General features: G+C 43.5%; 1 long non-coding RNA gene across 1 annotated transcript in view; it reads left to right on the top strand.

Moving 5' to 3' along the window:
* The window catches only part of LOC142820880 (uncharacterized), a 30133-nt gene extending 19561 nt beyond the window's left edge, over positions 1-10572 (top strand). The window contains exon 3 of the long non-coding RNA XR_012897835.1: positions 10049-10572. This is a non-coding gene — a long non-coding RNA (uncharacterized LOC142820880). The remainder of the gene's footprint in view (positions 1-10048) is intronic.
* Positions 10573-14487: the final 3915 nt, after the last annotated feature.

The following is a 14487-nucleotide window of genomic DNA, read 5'->3' as shown; positions in this document are numbered from 1 at the left end:
TTGCATAAACATGGCTGCCGCTTTTTTCTGGCTCGGAGCTTTGCCGGAAAAAAGCGCCAGTCTAGACACGGATCTTTTGGAAAATAAAGCCTTTTCCGAAAGATCCCTTATGCCTCTTAAAATAAAGAATCTTTCGGAAAAGGCTTTATTTTCCAAAAGATCTGTGTCTAGACTGGCGCTTTTTTCTGGCAAAGCTCCGAGCTGGAAAAAAGCGGCAGCCATGTTTATGCAAATGAAGCGGGAGGGATTTAAATCCCTGCTTCATTTGCAATTGCGATGTGTCTAATTTGCATCCCTTTTATGGAAAAGGGATGCAGTCTAGACACAGCCTTTGTGTATCTTTTCCAATTCTAATATCTCTTTTGAGCTGGGGTAACAAGAACTTCACACGGTATTAAAGAGGTGGGTATGCCACGGACTTATAAAGTGGCATTATGATATTTTCTGTTATATCTATCCTTTTTTTCCTCATGGTTCATAATGTTGTTACGTTTTTTGACTGCTACAGCACATAGCTCTTTGAAAACATCTGCTCAATCTATGACACCAAAAATTTTATTGAGTGGTGTTGCCGGCAAGAATGAGTCTCAGGTCTGACACTGGGTTCTCAAAGTACAAAAAACACTACACAGGTATGTCAAACACAAGCAGTTTATTTCCTGACAGCTATCAGCTCTGCCCCTTAACTAAAAGAACAACATGATAGGAAAAGTGGCATTTCTTACATCCCTTCAGCTAGCCGGAAACCCCATTTCGGCTCTGGATGAAGTGAGAGACTGTCTCAGCTTCCGAGGTGCCAGTACCCAAAGCCCATCGGTGAGGTCCAAATTGCTGTGCTCTGGTGCAGCTTTAAATACTGTGTCTCTACCTTGTTTGTGGCAGTTTGGAAATTTCCGGGGGTTACTCATTTCTTGTTACAGTATGGCTCAGCTGTACTGCTTGTCCTTTGACTTTGTTTATATGATCAGTACATTTAGGTAAACAAGATTATGATGTTCCCACCCTTATCTACAATTCGTTCTTGCTACAATGGCATATGTTCCTAGAGGCTTGCTTCTGACTCATCAGTAATAGGGAAAAGGGTGGGGGAATGGCAAAGGGAAGAGAATGCAGGCCTCACCACCCCTATACTTCACATGTACAGAGTTCTTCCGCAATTGACCCCTACATTCTACCCCTGCGTGGTGGGGAACTGCACCTCACCCTGGTATGCCCCTTAAATAGGGTGTCAGCTGATCGAGGATGACCTGGTCATTTTGTTAAGGATGTGGATCTGATCCCACACCGTTTGCCATTTTGGCCTGAGCTTCTAGGGCAGAGGCATTGCACTGGGAGTAAACTGGGTGTATGATCATTCCAGGTAACAGGTGTAGTAGATACCACACATAAGCACCCCACATGATTAGTGAGTACCACAGTGGTCTGATTGAATAAAGCATTCATAACACACTCCCCCACTGTATCAATTTCTATTCTACAAGGATCCAGAATGTGGTGCTAAAAAGGACACATCTATTCATTCCGGGGCATTTACACAAGCGTGCCTCTCTTGGATGTCAGTCTCTAGCTCCCGATTAGCTTACAAGCTTGGATCCCGGGATGAGCCTCCATATTATGATTGGGATGCATAGAAGTGGTAGCGGTGTGTTCCCGATAGGTGTGGTCCATAGGTGCTTGTCTGGCGGTATAAAGCAAAAACAAAACAAAGAAAGATACGTAGCAGCAATTGTTTATAATGTCTTTGGTAAATTAGCTAGTTGGGCTTGTGAAAGGAGGGCGCTATTTCTAGTTCCTTAGCAGCAATTTGTAGCTGGCCGTAGGAAGGCAGCTGGGTGTCTCTTTCCCATGCAGACTGTGGGGCACTTCGCAGGGCCATAAACTTGAGTGTAAATGTGAAATTCATGAAAGTGATATTCAATTATTGCTGTCCGTTTGGTGTTGTGCTGCCTAGCTTATAAACAGACAGGGCTGCTTTTCTGTATCCATCCTGTTTTCTTCAGGCTTCCTGTTATCTGTTTTGACTTCAGCTAGGCCTGCTAGGCCTTGTCTCTTTGCTCCAACTGAATAGCAGATTTTTGGGGGAACAGCTTAGCCACAGATCATAGTTTAAGGTTTCACCTATATATCAAAGGGCTACTGGCTACAGCGGGTTAAAAACCTGTTCCTGCATTTCCTTCTCTTAACCTAGGGTTCTTTAACCCACCAGGTTAAATACAACAGTTTTAATGTTTTTAGCTTACTTTGGAACCATCGGTAGAGCACTAGTTCCAGTCTGAATATTATAATTGCTTCACACCACATTATTTGGCAAACCAACACCCAAATTCAGCCCCAGGGTATTCCGTCCTCTGAGATGGCACTGCCCATGACTATAGCTTTAACCTCCACTGCCTGGTTTAGGGCCTTGGAATACTTGGTATTAGCCTGGTCCACGGTTTCCCCATCTGAACGTACCTCAGTCAACCTTCCCGAATGCATCTCTGGGCCTTGGCCGCCAACTCCTCGATCTTCACCTGCAGGGTCAGTAGGCCCTCCTCTAAGTACTTACTGCCATAGTGCCATTCCAGATCCCATGTTAGGTTACCCATCATTGGTCGAGTATGGTAGAGCCGCGCCCTATCTACAGTCAGGATTGCCCTGCAAGAGACTGTCATGCACACGGATAGGTGTGTTGAGGGGCAGGGCTTTCCATTAAACTCGGTGGAGTGGTTCTGGGCAGTCACATACCAGTAGGTACCATTTATTTGGACCAACTCTGCATGCATTAGTTTGTTGGTAACAGCCACTTCAAACCTAGACAGATTCATTAAAGCGTTATGGGCATGTACATAGAAACTCTTTTTCCGAGTGGGAGCAACATTCATTGGGGTATAGTGCCTTTCCAGTGACTTCAGAGTATGCCACACATTTTATTCTGGTAATGTGACCATCTTAACACTAGCAGGGAGATCACTTTTCTCACTAGTGGAGTGCGAGGGATGCCCATGGGTGCTCGCCCACATTGTGCACTAGATGCTAGAAGGGTAAAGATCATGCTATGTCCTGTCCATATCGGTCTTTGTATTCTCATGGATTCTCTGTTTCCCCATTACCACGGAGGGTTTTTGGGGAGATGGGGGTCTCACCACTTCCATAAGGAGTGAGACCTTCTAAAAGGTCTGTTATAATTCCTTGTGTGCTGGTAGCTAAAGCTTGCCCCATTCTTACCTTGTTCCTGAGAACTCGGTTAATTGTTTTCAGTTGAAAACACTTCAACATGGGCCATTGTGTCACAAAGATTTGCCATGCTTCCGGGGTGACCTCTGTCTGTACTTTAAGTAGGAGGCCCCATCCGAAGTCAGCAGGCCCGACTTCCACGGGCACTATGCCAGTGTAATTAACGCATGACTTTATCTCTGTGTTTGATTTCTTACCTACGATATGCCACTCAAGTTCTAATAAAAAGGATTGTGTGGTTCTTCAAATACCAGTGTTATTACACTATGCAAAATAGTTGTGTTTAAATGAGGTGTAGCCCAGCGCCTTGTATTTTCCTTGGCTGTCAGTATGCAACTGTCCTCCTTTAAAGGTGATTTGGATGCTGGTTGCATTAATTGCAAATATCATCCCCTGAGAGGACGATAGCATGGCTTAAGAATGTCTTTCATTATTAATGGGGAACGCATGCAATTCCATGATTCTCTCCAGGTATTTTTGAAGTCTTTTAAGGCACCTGGCACCAGAATAACTGGGTCATCAGTTGTTATTACAATGGTGAGATTACTAGTTTCCCAATTGTTGTGAGCAATGGTGAATGATTCTATCCACTTTTCTGATGTTCCACTTGCAGATTTATTGTTACCTCTGGCCAAGTCCCTTTCATGGTTAGGATATGTCTAGACTACATCCCTCTGTCGGCAGAGGGATGTAAATTATACCTTGTTTTACGAGGCATACGGGATCAGGCGACAAAGGCTTTCTTTGTCTCCTGATCCCCGTCTTGACAGCCGCTTTTTGCCGACAAACTGCTAAATTGGCAAAATGCGGTGGCCATTTTTATTCAAATGAAGCGTGGGAGATTTAAATCCCTGCTTCATTTGCAATGTCAGTATGTCTAATTTACATCCCTCTGGTGACAGAGGGATGTAGTCTACACATACCCTTAGTGTGTAAGTTTTGAAAAAGCTAAATATTTCATTAGTGTGGCAATTAAAGCAAAGCAAACCCGGTGGAAGGGGGTTAAGACCCCACTCCCAGTCCTCCTTTTTACCTGGCACACTCCTTGCTTCCTTTGTCAGCCTCCATAGGGTAGCAGGAGCTGCAGTAGGAACCATCTTATGGTTACCTTTTAGTTCCTTTTCTTGTTTACCTGTGGAGACATTGTTTGCATTCACCTCGCTTAAACAATTACTAAACTATTATCCTTCCACTAAGTTTTTTAGAGTTGCCGTTTGATTGGGCCCTAACCTTTTTTTTCCCTTTTCTCTTGCTAAACAGTTTCTTTTTCAGTTGCTCTTCAGCTGGTACCAGCATTTTCTGATGTTCTGAAAGACAAAAGAACAATTTTCTACCCCCTGGGGGTGGCAAATCATATTTTGAAATCCTTTTTTACTTTGTTACAAGTATTCTTGCTGATTTTCTTGATCAGCCTGTTGTTACCCAATAATTATTTATGCTTTTGGTTTGTAAATCAGCTTTTGAGGGTTTGGGTAAAGTACTTCACTGCTCAATTGTTAAGTTAAAGATGATATGCCTCAGTTTCCCTATTTTATACCACAGACCAGGTTTTTAATAATCTGTCTGCTGTGAAGTTCCAAATTTATTCACAGGTAGTAACTGAGAGGCTTTACCACTATAATGATTTTCCTTAGCACAAGGTGTTTGCTAGTTATCTTTCCAGCAAGCCTAAAAGGCTTTCTCTTTGAGGCACAAGAGGTGTTTTACAGATTTCATGTAGCTTATTATCAGTTTGCAATTTTAAGTGAGAGGGCATTATCCAAAACAAAATAAAACCAATTCATTTGAAACCTACCAAACAGATTCACAAATTTACAATGCATTCCCTGCTGTGCATTTGACCAGTTAAATTCCAGTAGAATCCCTTATTTCTCATTTAGCAAATTTAACAAAAGTGTCCATAGCCAACTGTTTAAATTAGATTGTTTCTTTGCCTGAATTATTTACATAATGCTTAGGAGAGAGGCCGTACAAAAACAAGTCCATTATAGCAGATTTCCTTTCAACACATTACAGCAATTGCTTAATTCCTTCCACACTCTCAAGGAGTCAAATTCTCACCTTCTTCTACCCTTAATCACTTGCATTATCCCTTAAATGAAAACTTTCCTTATTCCCTAGTAATTTAACTTTCCAATGCCTGTAATACTGCTTTCCTTATTCTTTCTTCTATGCCCACACAGGGCCCCAAACCTCTTACTCACTTAAATGCTTATTCTTCCTTACAGTCTGTACCTGATTCTGCTTTTCCTGCTAAATGCCTCCTTTCCATGGACACAGGTTTTGTCCATTAGTAATTATGTAAGAAGGGTGAGCATTTCAATTAGCCACCACACCTTCTGGTTCCTTTCATTGGGTAAATCCAAATGTTCATTTTTACAGCTATATTTTCTTAAAAAACTCCTTAGCACAGGGTTTTTCATAACAGACAGACTGCAGCAGTATCTTGTGGGTAAGATTAAGGGTTTGTAAACATTTGCCAATTTACTTTCAAGGTCCGCATAATGTAAACAAGCTAAAGTATTATCAGACCATGGGCCATGCTTAAACTTTTTCAATACTTGCTTTAAAAACATGGTTTATTCCTTCTCCTCTTCCCATACACTGTGGAATGCGCTTAGGAATAGCTGTCCAGCCGGAGGCACCCCCTTATTCTTCTTATGCACTTCCAACATCTCCAGCACCTTTTGGATAGAAGCGGGACTGACCCCATCCGCTAGCTCCCCCTCAAACCGCATGGCATGTATTACATCATACCATATTTAAGCAACTGAACCCCAGGCTGATGTGCATGGCCAGCCTGGAATTTGGTGCTCTTCCCTACTCTCTCCCTCACCCATCTGCTTCCCCTTCTTCCACATGCTGAGCGATTTGTACCAAGAGAACCCTGCTCGCTGCACCAAATGTTGCTGGCACAAGTGAGTCTCAGGTCTGACACTGGGTTCTCAAAGTAGAAAAAACGCTACACGTGTATCTGTCAAACACAAGGGCTGCGTCTAGACTGGCATGATTTTGCGGAAATACTTTTAACGGAAAAGTTTTTCTGTTAAAAGTATTTCCACAAAAGAGCATCTAGATTGGCATGGATGCTTTTGTGCAAAAAGTGTTTTTGTGCATAAGCATCCGTGCCAAGTATAGATGCACTACTATACTCCATTTTAGCCATCAGGCTTTCTTGCAAAAATAAGGTGTCTGTCTACATTGGCCCTCTTGCACAAGTATTCTTGCGCAAGAGGGCTTATCCCTGAGTGGGAGCGTCAAAGTATTTGCGCAAGAAGCACTGAATTCTTACATTAGAACATCAGTGCTCTTGCGCAAATTCAAGTGGCCAGTGTAGACAGCTGGCAAGTTTTTGCACAAAAGTGGCCGCTTTTGCGCAAAATCTTGCCCGTCTAGACGTACCCGAGCAGTTTATTTCCTGACAGCTATCAGCTGTGCTCCTTAACTAAAAGAACTACATGATAGGAAAAGTGGCATTTCTTACATCCCTTCTGCTAGCCGGAAACCCCATTTCAGCTTTGGATGAAGTGGGAGACTGTCTCAGCTTCCGAGGTGCCAGTATCCAAAGCCAAATTGCGGTGAGGTCCAAATTTGCTGTGCTCTGGTGCAGCTTTAAATACTGTGTCTCTACCTTATTTGTCGCAGTTTGGAAATATCCGGGGATTACTCATTGTTTGTTACAGTATAACTCAGCTGTACTGCTTGTCCTTTGACTTTGTTTACATGATCAGTACATTTAGGTAAACAAGATTGTTACATTCCCATCCTTTTTTACAATTTGTTCTTGCTACAGTGACGTATGTTCCTAGAGGCTTGCTTCTGGCTCATCAGTAGTAGGGAAAAGGGGTGGGGGGAATGACAAAGGGAGGAAAATGCAGGCGTCACCACCCCGATACTTCACACATACAGAGTTCTTCCACAATTGACTCCTACAAGTGGTAACAAGTTAATTTAGTCCCTACCATTTTGTATGTATGGATTGGATTATGTACATGCGTTATTTTGCATTTATCAGCAGTGAATTTCATTTGTATTTATTTACGTGGTCACCCAGTTTTGTAAGATCCCTTTGTAACTCTTCATTGTCAACTCTGGACTTAAAGATCTTGAGTAATTTTGTATTGTCTGAAAATTTTCCCACCTTCCTGTTCACCCCTCTATTCCAGGGCGTTTATGAATTCACAGCCATGAAAAATGCCTCATGGATTTCATGGGGTCACTCACAGCCCCAGCACCTCCTGCTGGGTGTTTTGGGAATTAGCTCAGTCCTAGTGGATGTGACTTCATGTGGCTTTCCTGTCCTCATCTCTGCCTGTAGATTCATTATGGCTCCCTTCTCTCAGTGTCTGCTTCATGAGACAGGCCTCCAATTATGTTATCATTCAGTTTCTTCCTCTTTCAGGGGATTCCTCCAACAAGAGTCCAGCCACTCAATGCAGTGGATTAGCAGTCCACAGCTGGACCACTCCTTCAGTGACTAAGGTGTGGAGGAGGGTCAGGCCTAACCACTACTTCATGTCCCAGCCCAGGAATCCTATAAGCAGTAATTTTCTGCTGCTTCTTCCTTTCAGCTTATTATCTCTATTCCCTAGGCCACTTCCCTACAGCCCCAGTTCCTTCTGCTCTTGCCCGTGGCTTCAGTTCCTTTGACTTCTTCCCAGGACCTTGAGTCTGTAAGTTTTGGTAGCCCATCAGAAACTCCCCCCTACTTCCTTCAGTCCCTATATCTTCATATTTGGGTTCTTTTCGAGCACCAGGCCCAGATGATATTCACCCAAGTGACATAAGAATATTTAATTTACCACATCTATTGGAACGTCAGTCCAGCACTCTTTCTCAAAGTTGTCACCTAAAAAGAATGGCTAAGGTGTGGGAAGTCTCCTTCATATTCTCTGCACTATAGATCAATGTAAAGAATTCATTTTAGGTTCTCTGCTGCTGAGTTTTCTCCCTTGAGTGCTCCTTTAGAGCCTCATTTGTATAGCGGGTAGAGGTTGGGAAAAATTGTGGAAACCTTGAAAATCCTCCTAGCTCTGGTCTACACAAGGGAATTATTTTGAAATAACCCTGATTAGGTCAAATTTATAAGCAGAGGGCCACAATACCAAGCCCTTTATTTCAGGGACGGAGCTTGGTCCTGCCTTGAGGGCAGAGGGCTGGACTCGATAACCTCTCGAGGTCCCTTCCAGTCCTATGATTCTATGAAAATACAGGCTGGTTATTTTGAAATCTGTACTCTTGCTTTTTCAGGGGATAACATTGATTTCAAAATAGTTATTTCAACATAGTGGTAGTGTGGATGCTCTAGTGCCTCTATTTCAAAATAACTACTCCCCAGAGTAATTTGAACTAATCACTCCACAGTGCTTCCTGGGGTTCTAAGTCGATGTAGCATGTCTACATTAACGGAGCCTGGCTTGGACTAATTTCAAGGCTTCCACATACTAAGGACACACTATTTCAATTTTGTTATTTTGGAAGTTTTTAAATAAATTTCAGTTACAGGCAGTCCCCGGGTTACGTACAAGATAGGGACTGTAGGTTTGTTCTTAAGTTGAATCTGTATGTAAGTCGGAACTGGCGTCCAGATTCAGACACTGCTGAAACTGACCGCCAGTTCTGACTTACATACAGAATCAACTTAAGAACCCCAGGCGTCCCCAAGTCAGCTGCTGCTGAAACTGATCAGCAGCTGATTCCAGGAAGCCGGGGGCAGAGCAACTCTGCCTGGGGCTTCCTGTAGTCAGCGCTGGTCAGTTTCAGCAGAAGCTGACTTGGGGACGCCTGGGGCAGAGCAGCTGGGGTGCTGCTGGGTTGCTCCAGTAGCGCCGCTCCTGGGTGCTACTGGACCAACCTAGCAGCACCCCATCTGCTCTGCCCCAGGGTCCTGATTCAGCCGCTGCTGAAACTGACCAGCAGCGGCTGAATCAGGACCTGGGGCAGAGCAGCTGGGGTGCTGCCGGGTTGGTCCAGTAGTGCCCAGAGCGGGCGCTGCAGGACCAATCGGCAGTGCCCCAGCTGCTCTGCCCCAGAGTCCAAAACAAAAGCCTGGTCTGCTGGGGGGGGGGATGCGCCCCCTCCCCTCCCCAGCAGACACTAGCTGCGCCCCCTCCCCTCCCCAGCAGACCAGGGACGGGGGAGCAGAGCCTCTGAGACTTTGCTCTGGCAAAGCCTCAGAGGGAGGGACCCCGCCGCGGCTGCGGCTTCAATCTGGGTGCCTGTGGTCTGCTGGGGACCGTCCCCAGCAGACCACAGGCACCCAGATTGAAGCGGCAGCAGTGGCGGTTCCCCGCGCCTCTGAGGCTTTGCTCTGGCAAAGCCTCAGAGGCGCGGGAACCCGCCCGGTGCCCCTGGTCTGCTGGAGACGGTCTCCAGCAGACCAGGGGCACCGGAGCAGCTTACGAACGGGGCTTTCTCGCCCCGACTTCTGGGGCGAGAAAGCCCCGTTCGTAAGTGCGGATCCGACGTAAGTCGGATCCGCGTAAGTCGGGGACTGCCTGTATTTTGAAATAGATTTACACACTAGGAGCATGTCTACAATAGGAAACTATTTCCCTAACAACTTTACCCAGAGTTGCGGGGGGGGGGGGGAATTTCTTGTGCCTCTTCCTTCTCAAATGTGCCATGTACAACACAGCTCTGCTATAAATCTAATCTATTGTATTGTTTCAGATGAATTTTTCCCCCAAATTCTGTTTTTCTAAACTTATTGTCTTTCTCTCACTCCTTGGCTTAACAATTCTATGTATTTACAATATTTTCTCTTTGATTTTTTTTTAAATGTGTCTTTCTATCTTTACATCTCTCTTTTTTTTCTTTTTCTTTTTTTCAGATTTTTTTTCAGACTGGATTGTAGTCAAACTACATTGTGGATTTAATCGGCCAAAATTAGTGACAGCCTATGAAGGCAGGCATTAATATCATGTAGTTAAAAGCAACTCTACTGGCTAAGTCTTATGCCTATAAAACTTGTTTAAAATTACTGAAAACTGAGTTTCTTTACTCTTGGAATATACATGATAGAGCAGGGTGATGCAAAAATGGTGTGTGTTTTCCACAGCGAATTGCTGCCATGGGTAATGTTGATTCAAAAGAGTGGATGTGAAGCAGGATTAGAGGCTCTTTTCATGCGTGTGAAAATATTTTTAAAGTCCTGGAGAGTATTGATTATAGTATCACAGCAGTTGGTCTGTCTAGATGTTCCCGGTTACAGAACAACACCCTTCTCTGATACTTTCTTGAATGTCAATGATAGTGAAATTTGGGCATGGAACTAGGACACCCCTCATGATAAAAGTTGATTATAGTCACACTGGTGGAATTGACCCAGTGCACAGAAGACTCTCAATCTTGCTACCAGTCTGTGCAGCTCGAAGAGTTTGCGTAACAGGCTTAAATAGCCAGCTGGTTATTTCTCTGGTGTAAGGAAAATCACCAGGTAGCATAAAACTATAGCTGACTATGCCATGTTCCTTCAAGAGCCGAGCATACAAAAAATGGCACAGATGACAGGCAGTGTGGCTGGAGCTCACTGTTCTCTGGCAGTCCTTGGCTGACAGACAGCTCCTTGGAGAATGTTGTACTCAGGGGGAGTTGAGACAACCCTGAGGTAGCTCTAAACTAAGCTAGGAGTGCCCCGGGGTCTGGTGACCTAAGAATGACCACTTTGCAGTTTCTCCACTGCCGCCTAAGAGTGACTGTATGGATTCAGTTTTGCTAGTAAACAATCTGGTAGTAAGTGTCTATGGGTATGTCTACACTACCCTCCTAGTTTGAACTAGGAGGGTAATGTAGGCATACCGCACTTGCAAATGAAGCCCGGGATTTGAATTTCCCGGGCTTCATTTGCATAAGCGGGGAGCCGCCATTTTTAAAACCCCGCTGGTTCGAACCCCGTGCAGCGCGGCTACACGGGGCTCGAACTAGGTAATTCGGACTAGGATTCCTATTCCGAACTACCGGTGCACCTCGTTCCTCGTTCCACGAGGTGTACCAGTAGGTCGGAATAGGAATCCTAGTCCGAACTACCTAGTTTGAGCCCCGTGTAGCCGCGCTGCACGGGGTTCGAACCAGCGGGGTTTTAAAAATGGCGGCTCCCCGCTTATGCAAATGAAGCCCGGGAAATTCAAATCCCGGGCTTCATTTGCAAGTGCGGTATGCCTACATTACCCTCCTAGTTCGAACTAGCGGGGTAGTGTAGACATACCCTCTGTCAGTCTGTATTTTAACTATATGCACACTGAAAGTTTACTTTCCCTTGTGGTGAATGCAGCTACTGAACAGCTATTGTGATTTTATTATTGCATCTCTACACTTTTAGGAATCAGCTGTAGGAAGTTGACATTCTTTGCAGTGTGGCTGTAGCTGTGAACAAAGATTCTTTGTTCATGCCCCTTTTGTAAGGAAAACACATTCATAATGTTAGCTCTGTTGGGAGACAGGTCACTCTTTCTTGTTTCTTTGATTTCCAAGGGAAAACACTGTATGGAAAAACACTGCTAATATTTTCCTGCTCTAAGTAAACTGTTTCACCCACATCACAACCCTTATATTTTCTATATATTATCTTAGCCTATTTATTGTCAACATATACATCAATTTTCTGCCTTCATGGAAACCAAAATGACAGATGGATTAAGACTGAGCATATCCAGAATCAAACAAAATCCTAGAAACCCAAAGTTGCTTATTTTATTTTGGGACAGAGAATCGACACAAAATTAGGGTTTTGTTTTCAGTGTCAATCCTTAATCAGCTAGTCTGCTTGCTGTCTTACATTGGTTTCACCTGGAAGTATTCAGGGTCTTCAACTAACATGGCAGGCAACAGTCATCCATTCAGACAATATTGTCAGTTCTCCAATTATCTGCTGTCTGCAGAGATTTCCTCTTCCCTTCTGCACCTTTACATATCTTGTAATAGCATGAACATTTTTCATTCTGTCTCTTGCTCTTACATTCATTTCCAGTGCTACTGAATAAAAATATGGCACTAGTTCATGGTTCATATTGTAAATGATTCTGCTTGTCTGGAGAGTGACCTAAGGAGAGAATTTGTAAGTCACAAGAGCTTGCAGTTACAATGAGCAATCTCCAGGCAATTATCAAATTATGATGATTGAAAAAAATATATATGTATAGTTGAAATAAAGGTCATTTGTTTTAATGTTATCCACCCCAGATGTCTCTGAATTTTAAAGTAATTATGTTTAACTTTTTTTAGTTGCATGCTTTTTCTGTGCTGGGACTCCAGTGCTCTGATTACATCTTTTCAACAACCCTGACAGTAGAATCTGTTTTGCTCCCAGTTTAATATGATAAAACCAGCAGGAGGCCCCACTTTCAGAAACATTTGATAAAAGAGTCCACTCATTGAGCTGAGAGAAAATCAATGGAACTTTTTCATTTCATGAACTCTGTGATGCTGAAGTCCCATGGTATACTTTGTTGCTTTTCATGTGATTTTTCTGACAACATTCTATCTCCTACCTCCATCTCTTTTGTCTCTTTCTCAAATTTTTTTGGCAGGTTTGCTTGAAAATTTAGGCTGTGAAATCTAGGATATGGCAGTGCTACCCTGGCACACTGATTTGAGAATTTTCTTTTATGGTGTCACTCTCATTGCCAGCTGACTAGTAACACTCTCATTAAACAAGTACAGAAAAAATAATTTGTGGTACTAATACATATGATCCCAGGCTTTTAACTCCTTAATACATAATAAAGTTTATTAAAAATGATGCCCATTACCTATTTAAAATGCTCACCCTGGAGTAGAAAAGAATGGTTATATTTATTTTATGCTTATCTCTCCGAGAGCAAGTTTACTAATTTTTCTTGGAAGTTGCACAGTACAAATGAGAGCACATTGTCCATTGACGGACAGGGAAGTTCTGAGTAGAATGTACTACACACATCCGCTTCAGAGAATGAGAACAAACAAGAATGATGGTGTCCCTTTATTCATGTAAGTTGTGTCGTGTAGCAGGTCCTTTTGACCATGGCCTAGTGCGGATTGCCCATACTACCACACAAAAGCCCCTCACAAGAAAAACACAGGCCGCTGAGGTGGATCCAGAGACAGAGCTTGAAGTCCCTCAGGTGCTCAGCACAGTTCTCAGTAAACGGAACTTAACTTGGCAAGCACCCAGGCCAGTGGCCTTCAAGCCTCAGTAAACGGAACTTAACTTGGCAAGCACCTGGGCCAAAAAGATAAGAGCAGGGACACAAGCTGTCCCATACACTAAGTTAACGAGCACTAAAAAAAGAGGATGAGATAGAAATAAGAAAAATGAGCTGTCATATACATCAGTTAACAAGCACCTGGAGCAGGGAAGCTAAAACATAGCTAGCTTTCACGTATGCCAGTTATGTCTGCATCAGGCACTGACCACAATGCCCTGAGGTAGACGTCATGTCACAAGGAAGGAACCCTAATATGGTACCGGCTATCAACTAACCCTAATATGGTACCGGCTGTCAAAATTATAGTATAAAGCACCCTGAGCCCTAAGCTAGGGGAGGTTCCATATCAAAATAGAAGGCACGTATCATCCAGCCTGGCTAAGGGGTTGATCACCCAAGGCCGCCTCCCACCCACCAAATCACGAAAGGGTGTACTAATCTGGAGCATGCTAAGTGTTGTTTTGCATCGTAATTGTTACTGGGCTTGTGAGTATTGCATACTATATTGTATTAACCATTTCATATTTAGAGGTTCTTAAGTATATGTCGATTAATGACTAACTCCACCAGCTGTTCAATGATAACCATAGAAGGATTGGCTACAGGAGGAGTTTTTATTATTGCTGTATTAGTTTTATTTGTTATATTCTTTTTTGCATGCTGCGCTGTCTAAGACGAATCAGAGACAGCGATTTAATATAATCAAATTGTAGTTAATAAAGTTTGTAATTGGTTAAGTGCATTTAAGTCTCGGGCTTTCCTCATTCGCAGCCCCAGTCCCTCGCCACAAATGCCACCTCGGGTTCATCAAGTTGTAGTTCAAACTTTGGTTCATATTTTGTTTATTTATGAACAAGCGTACATGATTGTGGTGGTGGTTGTAACATCTCTCCACAGTCTATTTGGTGTCTATGAGGAAGAAGCCTGAATCACACTCCTTGGGCTCTCTGATTTGAAGGGACTGAGGTAGTTACAGCCCACTGGACAAAAAGAATTGTACGTGGGCATTGGTATGCCAGAGATGGGACTCAGAATTCAGGATGTTCAAATGTTATCTTTGCCTTCATCACCTGATGTCTCTACTGAG

Source organism: Pelodiscus sinensis, chromosome 1, assembly GCF_049634645.1.
Source record: "Pelodiscus sinensis isolate JC-2024 chromosome 1, ASM4963464v1, whole genome shotgun sequence".
Classification (NCBI taxonomy): Eukaryota; Metazoa; Chordata; order Testudines; family Trionychidae; genus Pelodiscus; species Pelodiscus sinensis.
This window is presented reverse-complemented; position numbering and strand designations above follow the sequence as displayed.